Genomic DNA, 9,408 nt, shown 5'->3' on the forward strand with positions numbered 1-9,408 from the left:
GTAAGTTCATAAACTTGTTTGTGGGCCGAAAAGGAAATTTCCAGGTGTTATTGGTTTTGTTGTTCATTGCATATCTTATGAACAACCAATATGTGTGATAGAGTATAACCGTTCACAACTTGTTGTGTTCTTGGTAGAACTATTCACAAAGGCCTGACTTATGTATTGGTATAACTTTTATTGGTAAAATCGATCTTACGTAATCACCTGTGGTATGATCGGATTTTGTATGTCTGACCAATTAAAAGGAAAGGAGAACCGATCCTTGTAAGGGGTGCAGTACATCAAAGGGAACCGATCCTTGTATGGGGTGCAAAAAGGTTTATAACAGAAAGGGGAACCGAACCTATGGACATGTGCAACACATTTTTAGGCAAAGGGGAACTGATCCTATGGACATGTGCAACACATATAAGTTAGATACCATATATATGTGGGGAACCGATCCTAGTACCTAGTCAACCGAATTTTTGGAAAGCTAGTGTGACTATGCACAGTACTCACATGGAGGTAGAACCGAAACTTGTTTTGGTGGAACCGTAAACCCATGATTGTGATGGAATGTTGGTTTGATCAATCACATAGTTCTTAAAAGTTAGATGAACCAATTCTAAACTTGTTTGGAAGTGTGGAAAATCGGTTTCAAGGTCGTAAGTGTGAAAGAGAACTTACAAAGTTAAGATGTCGACAAACTTTGAACACGTGCTGTGAATGTTTATTTCTTTAATTATTCAAAGATATTCTGTAACGGCTAAGGGAAGAGAATCCTAGGATCGAAACATAAGTAAGTTAAGAATATTTTAATTAAGGTTATTAATTTCATTTTGTAGGGAAATTACAGAATTAGTAATGTGCATTTACTAATTAGATTTTCCGAGAGATTTCGAGTTATTTTTGAACAGATCATTTCCATGAATTATGAAAAACCGAATCTGTGCTTTAATGAGTATCTTGAGAATATTTTCGGTTTTGGAAATTCTTTGGTGTCCAAAATTCCTTGTCTATAAATACTCGAAGTTTTCCTTTCTAGCAAACTAATCCTTCGTAACAACAGATTTACTCTTTTGTTGTTGTTACTGGTGTAGCCGCCTATTCGGAGAAGAGAGTAACCTAATTAGGAGAAATCTCTTACGTCCGCTCAGTTTAAAGTCTTCTTTGGGATTGATAAGCTCTAGCGCGACCCGTCGGTGGGAAACTATATAGTTGCGGTTTATCTTTTGTTTTCGATTCATTTGATTGACTAACGGTGGTTGACATCTGATTGCACCTAGTTTGTTTATTCTTGAGAATATTCTCTTCTGATATAAGATTCACTCAAACTAGTTCAGAGTTTCGACAGAGATCTTTAGACTGTTGTTAGTTCTAAAGACGATCTTGTGATAATTCATTGTTAACAGACTCCGTTCTGTGTGTGATTGATCACAAGAGATTCAAGTGATTGTGTGCAGTTTTTTATTGAAGATTTAAGAAGATTTGAAGACAAAGAAGATACTGAAGATCTGACTTGGGTTTTATAATCTTTGGTATGCACAATACTTGTTTCGGTAAAAGAGGATCCAATTAATAATCGGTTTATCCTTGTAGTAGATTACATTGATTAATTGAGTAGATCGGCATCAACACGGTTCTTCGGATTAAAGGTGTTGTTGGCTTAATCTTAATCGATTACCTTTGGGTGATTGAATATAAGATAGATCTAAGGACCTGACGAAGGAGTTTATGTTGAGATAAACGGAAGAGTCTTTGTCCGACTCATATCACTTGGTTGAATAGAGTTGATACCAAACAGATTTGTTGTACCTTTACTGTTTGGAATACGAACCAAAGGAATTGATCCAAGTACGTGACTTATTTATAAGTTGGAGGCGTGGGAATACATAAGGAACTAGGTGAACTATAAGGTTAGTTACTTGGTCTCAACTATACGAAGTTAGTGTAATTTTGTGTAGCGGCTTAATCCTAAGAGTATTCAATTCTGGACTAGGTCCCGAGGTTTTTCTGCATTTACGGTTTCCTCTTTAACAAAATCTTGCTGTGTCATTTACTTTTATATTCCGCATTATAATTGTTTTATTATAATTAAATTAAATTACACAAACGTTAATTCCTATTTACTTGATAAGAAATCCTATTGTGTTTGGTTAAGTCCGAACCTTTGTATAAAGTAAACATACTTCGTTGTTGTATTGTCTCGATCTCGTATCCATAGACGATCACACGAAGTGTGAACCGATTAGTTGTATTGTCTCGACCCAGTCCATAGACAATCACTTTCAGAGAAAAGACTTATAGGTAGGAAAAGTTTTAGCTTGAGGTATATTTGGGTACCCTCGCATTTTCAATTGGTATCAGAGAATGCAAACACGAAAAGATCTAACAATCTGTCTTTGGTGCGATCCAGCCTATAAGAATTGAATCTAATGTCCGATTCAGTTAACGTTATGCAAGAATTTGAATGCTCAAAAGTTGAAGATGTTAATATTGAGGAAAAAGAAGATGCTGATAAAGATTTGGTAAAACTCCTAAAGCCTATACAATCTTTGTCTTATAAAGTATTTATTTTAAAGACAGAGTCAAATCTTCTTAAGCAGGACATCAGAGAAAAAAACATTCAACTGAACTGTTTAGGCAAAGAGAAAATGGATCTCGCTGTCAAACTATAAGCTCTTGATAAATCTCTTACAAATAAAGAGACACGTCTGAAGACTCTAACTAATGATGTTGTTGTGATTTCTTCTGATGAGGAAACTAAAAGTCCTTGCTCGACTTTTACAGATTGTGACAAAACCGGGTTAATCACATCTGAAACAGATTAAGATGATAGTAGTTTTCCTAACTACATCAAGTTAGAGGAGGATGAGAAACCAGCTTCTAGATCTACTTATGATCAAACGAAATCTTGTCCAAAGGAAACTTTGAACCTATTCCGTGATGACTCTAAGGAATACAATTTTCAGTCACTTGACAGGAAACTTATACTTCTTCAACATTTTGTGGTAAATTTTTTGAAAGAAGTTTCTTGTCTTAAAAAACTGAAAGATTATTCCTCAGTAGAAAGACAGATTATACTACATCCAAATAAGATCAACTCAAAGGAGTCAGGGGAAAGAGTTGATAATCGCTTCTGGAAAAAGGTTCCTCCGCACCCATATCGAAACAGTTCTGTTTTTGATGAGGAATGACTTCAGAAGGAAGGGAAAGAGAGAATCTCTGCCAAAAGAAACAATCAGGATTTTCCGATAGTTGTTTCAAATGATCACACTAATGTGAATAATAAGGAAGTCCTTAGAATGAGAAAACATTATGAAAATCTCATTGAAAGAATTAAGAGAGATCTAGCTGTCTCCGAAAATTCTCACAATAGTACATTTTCTCCTCATGATCATATCTCTAGAGTTAGAAAAGATCATCGTCTTGGGATAAAATATTTTGGTCAGAAATTTCCTAAAAGAAACATGAACTATGTCTCTGATAATCACTGTAAGCTGGAAAAAGCTTACTCCGATGCAACTTAGTTGTATCATATGTTGTGCTTTCTCATCTTTTCGTGCTCATAATCTTTGATGGGAAAGGCACAATAAAACAGGAGCACATGTACCTTGTGTAGTAGTTTATCAGAAACTCTGTGATAGTATATGGGTTGTTGCGAATCCATGGAAGTATAGAAAAAGTTCATGTTTAAACATGCTTCTCCAAATTGGAGTTATTTGGAATTTTCGGATGTTTTTAATAAGCCTTCCAACTTAAGTTTCTCGGATTAAGGGAAAAAAATATATTGTTTTATATTTTCGGATTTTCCAGAGGTCTTTTGGTCCGAAAGTTGTCTCTTTTAAGAGGAGAAACCTTTTCTTTTCTGTATTCGAAACCCTGGGGAATCTTTTATATTCTTTCATAATCGATCATGCCTCCAGTAACTCGCAGTGTCTCAAAGACTAATAAGGAGGAAGCTCAAAAGGTTTAGGGTTGTAAGGAATCAATATAGAGAGAAAGAAGAAAGGCATTATGTCTGATTATGACTTTGATAGTTCAGTCGGATCACAAGATGAGTCATGTATGTTGGATTACAACCTTCAAGATCCAACCAAAACCAAGTGGATTCGTTATGATAGTATGATTGACTATATCCAAGGTTTTGAGGAACTGAGAACCAATCTCATTACAACAGTTCGAAATCAAGATTGGCTCAAAGACAAGATTGACGAAACAAAAGCTGATATAGCTAATATGAAAATTCAAGTTGAAAGACTTGAGAAACAAGAAGTGGTTGCAGACAAGTCTCTTGATACATGATTTAAGAGTTTGAACACTGAAGATACCTCGATGAACAACAAGAGCACCACTAGAGATTAAGTGATTTGTTGTAATACTTAATCTAGTATAATAGACATCAATTTTTGATTTCTTTCATTGGTTGTATTGGTCTATTATGAATAAAATTATTTGATTAGTAATTTTTCTTGTGATAGTTTTCGGTTTACATAGCCTGTGCTTAATTGCTTTTATCTTATTGCTATGTATGTTTATGGGATGTTTGATTTCGGTTTTACTACCTTAATATTCGATCTCATATATTGTGAAACTTTATGGTTTGCGTGACTTTTTGATTTAGCGGGATTAATTTCTAACCCTAGTAGGTAGGATTTATCAAAGGATCATGAGGGGTTCTGATAGAAACAATATGTGAAAAAGTCACAATATGTTGAATCGGTTTTGGTTTAGCATAAAAGCATATGTGTTTCGACGGTTTTCAACTTTTGCTTGCAATTGTTAAAACCGGTTTTCAACCTTTCTCTGGTAAAGGTTGAGGTGTGTTGTTATGCTTTTGTTTATGCATAAGGATGACAACATGGTGATATTTCGATATCAATTCTCCCTGGACGAAGATGCTATCATATTGGAGAAGTGGATGCAAAATTTGAGGTAACAATCTTGTTAGTTAATTGTTTTTCCTGTTTAAGAAAGCCTGAGTTTATATTATATATATTTTTTGCTTTTGCTTAAAAAAAATTCGGTTGAATTGATATTTATTTCATGATGTGTGTGTGGATGTGTGTTTCAATTGATTTCGGTTAAGAAAAACTATTGTTATCTTGCTTTATTGTGTGGTATGAATCGTTTAGGCTTACAAAATTTCGGTACAATTGATGTGTGTGTGATTCAATTGGTTCCGATTAAAAAAAAACCATTGTTATCTTGCTTTTGTATGGTATCGATTATTTGGGCTTACAAAATTACGGTGCAATTGCGGTGCTTTTAATGTCTATGTTGTTTCAATTGCTTCCGGTTGAGGTGAATAATTATGCAAGTTGATTAATTTTGGTTTGTATGAATTATTTATGGCTTAACGAAATAATCTGTGTACGGGATGAGTTGTTTAGTCCAATTCGATTACGGATAAGAAACTAAGTTAATTCTGATCTTAGTTTTTCTTATCAAAGTGAGGTTTCGGTTATTCAAGCCTAATCGAATGCCTAAACAAGGAATGCTAGTTAACTAACCTAGTACTTGTATTGTTTAAAATCGAAAGGTCTAAGTTTATGGATAATTAGAACCTGATGAGAAAAATGGAGTTTATCTTTATTTTGGTCTTATCGAATTAAGCGGTTGTTTTTGAACAATCGGTTTAGCAAAGGGATTAATGTGCTTAGTTGTTTTTGGTTTGCTAAACTAAATTGGAAAAATTGTTTCGGACAATTGTTTCCTTGGTAACATATCAAAATAAGACTACTTGTAGTTTCGGTTTTGATATTGGTTATCAGAACTTGATGTGTGGAACCCTCATGCCTAACTCTACAGGTTTACAAGTCTATTCTGAGATTTGTAAGATTTTTTTCGTGTGGTCATTTATTTTTTCGTTTCTTTGTCATTTTTGTGACAAAAAGGGGGAGAAATATATGGAGTAAACATGTGATGTTGGCATTTATTTTATATTGATTGGCATCGCTAGGGAAAAGAACATTGGTACTTGAATATTTTATCTAACGAAAGAGTGAAAGCACAGACTAAGGGGGAGTAACATGTCATATATATTGGTATAACAAAGACGTGTGGATTGAATACCTACCTATCTTCCTTAGGGGAGTATTAGTTTTTTTATTATAATGTCAACAACGACATTTTCAAGGATTGAATGTAAGCAGTTTTACGGTGCTGTTGAATCGGGAATCAAGCGGATTGTAATGAATTCTTGTAATTTGTTTATCCATATGATGTAAGAGTTTTGTCATTAAAATTGACAAAGGGGGAGATTGTTATAGAATTGCTCGGTTGAACCTACCAAGTGTTGGTATGTCAAGTTTGGTTGTCATATTTTAGTGAATCAAAACTCATGCTAAGAGTCGCTTGATTATGTACTAGAGTCAACTTCGTATAGGTTATCTTGAAAGTATTAGGATATGAGATATTACAAGTATTGCGAAGTCTTGAAGATGTGAAGAAGTAAGGAGCTAAAACGACAAAAATCATCCTTCCACTTGAGGTTAGTGATATTTGACTTGAACTGTTTCATTCCCTAATGTATCTTTCAATTCGTGCATATTGAAAACATAACTGCGAAGCATATTTGAACTCTAGATAGACATAGTATTAAGGAATACAATACGAGGTTTATTGCTTAACCATTAAACTTTGTAGATAAGACATAGCCATAATCATTTGAATGCTATTGTGATTATATATTGGTATGTGATGAGGATTTCATCCTAGGGAACAATGTTTACATGTGTTTAAAGGAAGTAAGTTCATAAACTTGTTTGTGGACCGAAAAGGAAATTTCCAGGTCTTATTGGTTTTGTTGTTCATTGCATATCTTATGAACAACAATATGTGTGATAGAGTATAACCGCTCACAACTTGTTGTGTTCTTGGTAAAACTATTCACAAAGGCCTGACTTATGTATTGGTATAACTTTTATTGGTAAAACCGATCTTAAGTAATCACCTGTGGTATGATCGGGTTTTGTATGTCTGACCAATTAAAAGGAAAGGGTAACCGATCCTTGTAAGGAGTGCAGTACATCAAAGGGAACCGATCCTTGTATAGGGTGCAGCAAGGTTTATAACAGAAAGGGGAACCGATCCTATGGACATGTGCAACACGTTTTTAGGCAAAGGGGAACCGATCCTATGGACATGTGCAACACATATAAGTTAGATACCATATATATGTGGGGAACCGATCCTAGTACCTAGTCAACCGAATTTTGGAAAGCTAGTGTGACTATGCACACTCACATGGAGGTAGAACCGAAACTTGTTTTGGTAGAACCGTAAACCCATGATTGTGATTGAATGTTGGTTTGATCAATCACATAGTTCTTGAAAGTCAGATGAACCAATTCTAAACTTGTTTGGAAGTGTGGAAATCGGTTTCAAGGTTGTAAGTGTGAAAGAGAACTTACAAAGTAAGATGTCGACAAACTTTGAACACGTGCTGTGAATGTTTATTTCTTAATTGTTCAAAGATATTCCTTAACGCTAAGGGAAGAGAATCCCAGGATCGAAACATAAGTAAGTTAAGAATCTTTTAATTAAGGTTATTAATTTCATTTGTAGGGAAATTACAGAATTAGTAATGTGCATTTACTAATTAGATTTTCCGAGAGATTTCGATCATTATTTTTGGACAGAGCATTTCCAGGAATTATGAAAACCGAATTGTGCTTTAATGAATATCTTGAGAATATTTTCGGTTTTGGAAATTCCTTGGTGTCCAAACTTCCTTGTCTATAAATACTCGAAGTTTGCCTTTCTAGCAAACTAATCCTTCGTAACAACAGATTTACTCTTTTGTTGTTATCTGGTGTAGCCGCCTATTCGGAGAGGAAGTAACCTAATTAGGAAATCTCTTACGGCCGCTCAGTTTAAAGTCTTCTTTGGGATTGAGAAGCTCTAGCGCGACCCGTTGGTGGGAAACTAGATAATTGCGGTTTATCTTTGTTTTCGATTGATTTGATTGACTAACGGTGGTTGAAATCTGATTGCACCTAGTTTGTTTATTCTTGAGAATCTTCTCTTCTGATATAAGATTCACTCAAACTAGTTCAGAGTTTCGACAGGGATCTTTAGACTGTTGTTAGTTCTAAAGACGATCTTGTGATAATCCATTGTTAACAGACTCCGTTCTGTGTGTGATTGATCACAAGAGATTCAAGTGATTGTGTGCAGGTTTTTATTGAATATTTAAGAAGATTTGAAGACAAAGAAGATATTGAAGATCTGACTTGGGTTTTATATTCTTTGGTGTGCACAATACTTGTTTCGGTAAAAGAGGATCCAATTAATAATCGGTTTATCCTTGTGATAGATTTGATTGATTAATTGAGTAGATCGGCATCAAAAAGATTCTTCGGATTAAAGTGTTGTTGTCTTAATCTTAATCGATTACCTTTGGGATTCATAACCACTCCTAAAATCAAACACTACGCCATTCATTGGCGTAAAAAATAGTATAATAGATACTTTTTTTTGTCAGGGCGCTTATCTTTTATGGGAAGTTTGGAGAGAAAGGAGTAAGTTACACTTTGAGAAATTAAAGCTTCACATTCAAACTATTCTTAATGATGCAACTTTTTGGTATACTTTCTATCAGATGGATGAACTTCCAAGCAACTGTGACGTGTAAGTAATTCAGATATTGTAGGTTTGAAGTAGAGTGGTCTACTGTAATTTGATCATAGTTGCAACACTTTCTACCACAGTTATCTAAAATGAAATAAAAATAATGTACAAAATAAAATAAACCTAATGATTAATCTAAAAACAAGTCCGCGTCGGCGGCGCCAAAAATTAATAATATTTTTTATAGTTGTTGTAGTAATAAAGATTCGAACTCTAAGACTTGTGAAGATTAAATTTAAAGATTTAATAAAAATAATAAATGGAGAGTTACTGGGACTAGGAGTTCACCGAATTCATAACATAAGGTTCAATTTATTTATTCCTAACAATTAAAGATCAATAAATAAAATATATGGACTCTAATTTTGCCAAGTTAGATTCTTAAAATATTAGTTATAAATCGTAAGCATGGGACATCAAACATTTAAGCAAGCATGACCCATCAAATAAAATAATAACTAATTAATTCGGATCATAAATCAATTTAAAATAAGTGCAAAAGTCATAAAAAGAATAAAATAAATTTACCCATGTATGAAATGCGGATTCCTCCGTCGACCCAGTGTAGGGGTCTAGCTGCTCATGATGAAAACACACTAAAAAATATAATTTATAGCTCAAATGGTGTGTTTATTAGAGAAAAATAATTATACAACGAGTTTGCAACGCCTATTGGGTGTTACAGATTCCACCGTTACAATGAAATTCAAGTACTGTTGTTGGCGCTGCAGTTACAGAAAACTATAAATGGAAACTGTCATAGAAAAAATGTCGCTAAGCTGTGAACAT

This window comes from Papaver somniferum, chromosome 8, assembly GCF_003573695.1.
Source record: "Papaver somniferum cultivar HN1 chromosome 8, ASM357369v1, whole genome shotgun sequence".
In the NCBI taxonomy this organism is placed as follows: Eukaryota; Viridiplantae; Streptophyta; class Magnoliopsida; order Ranunculales; family Papaveraceae; genus Papaver; species Papaver somniferum.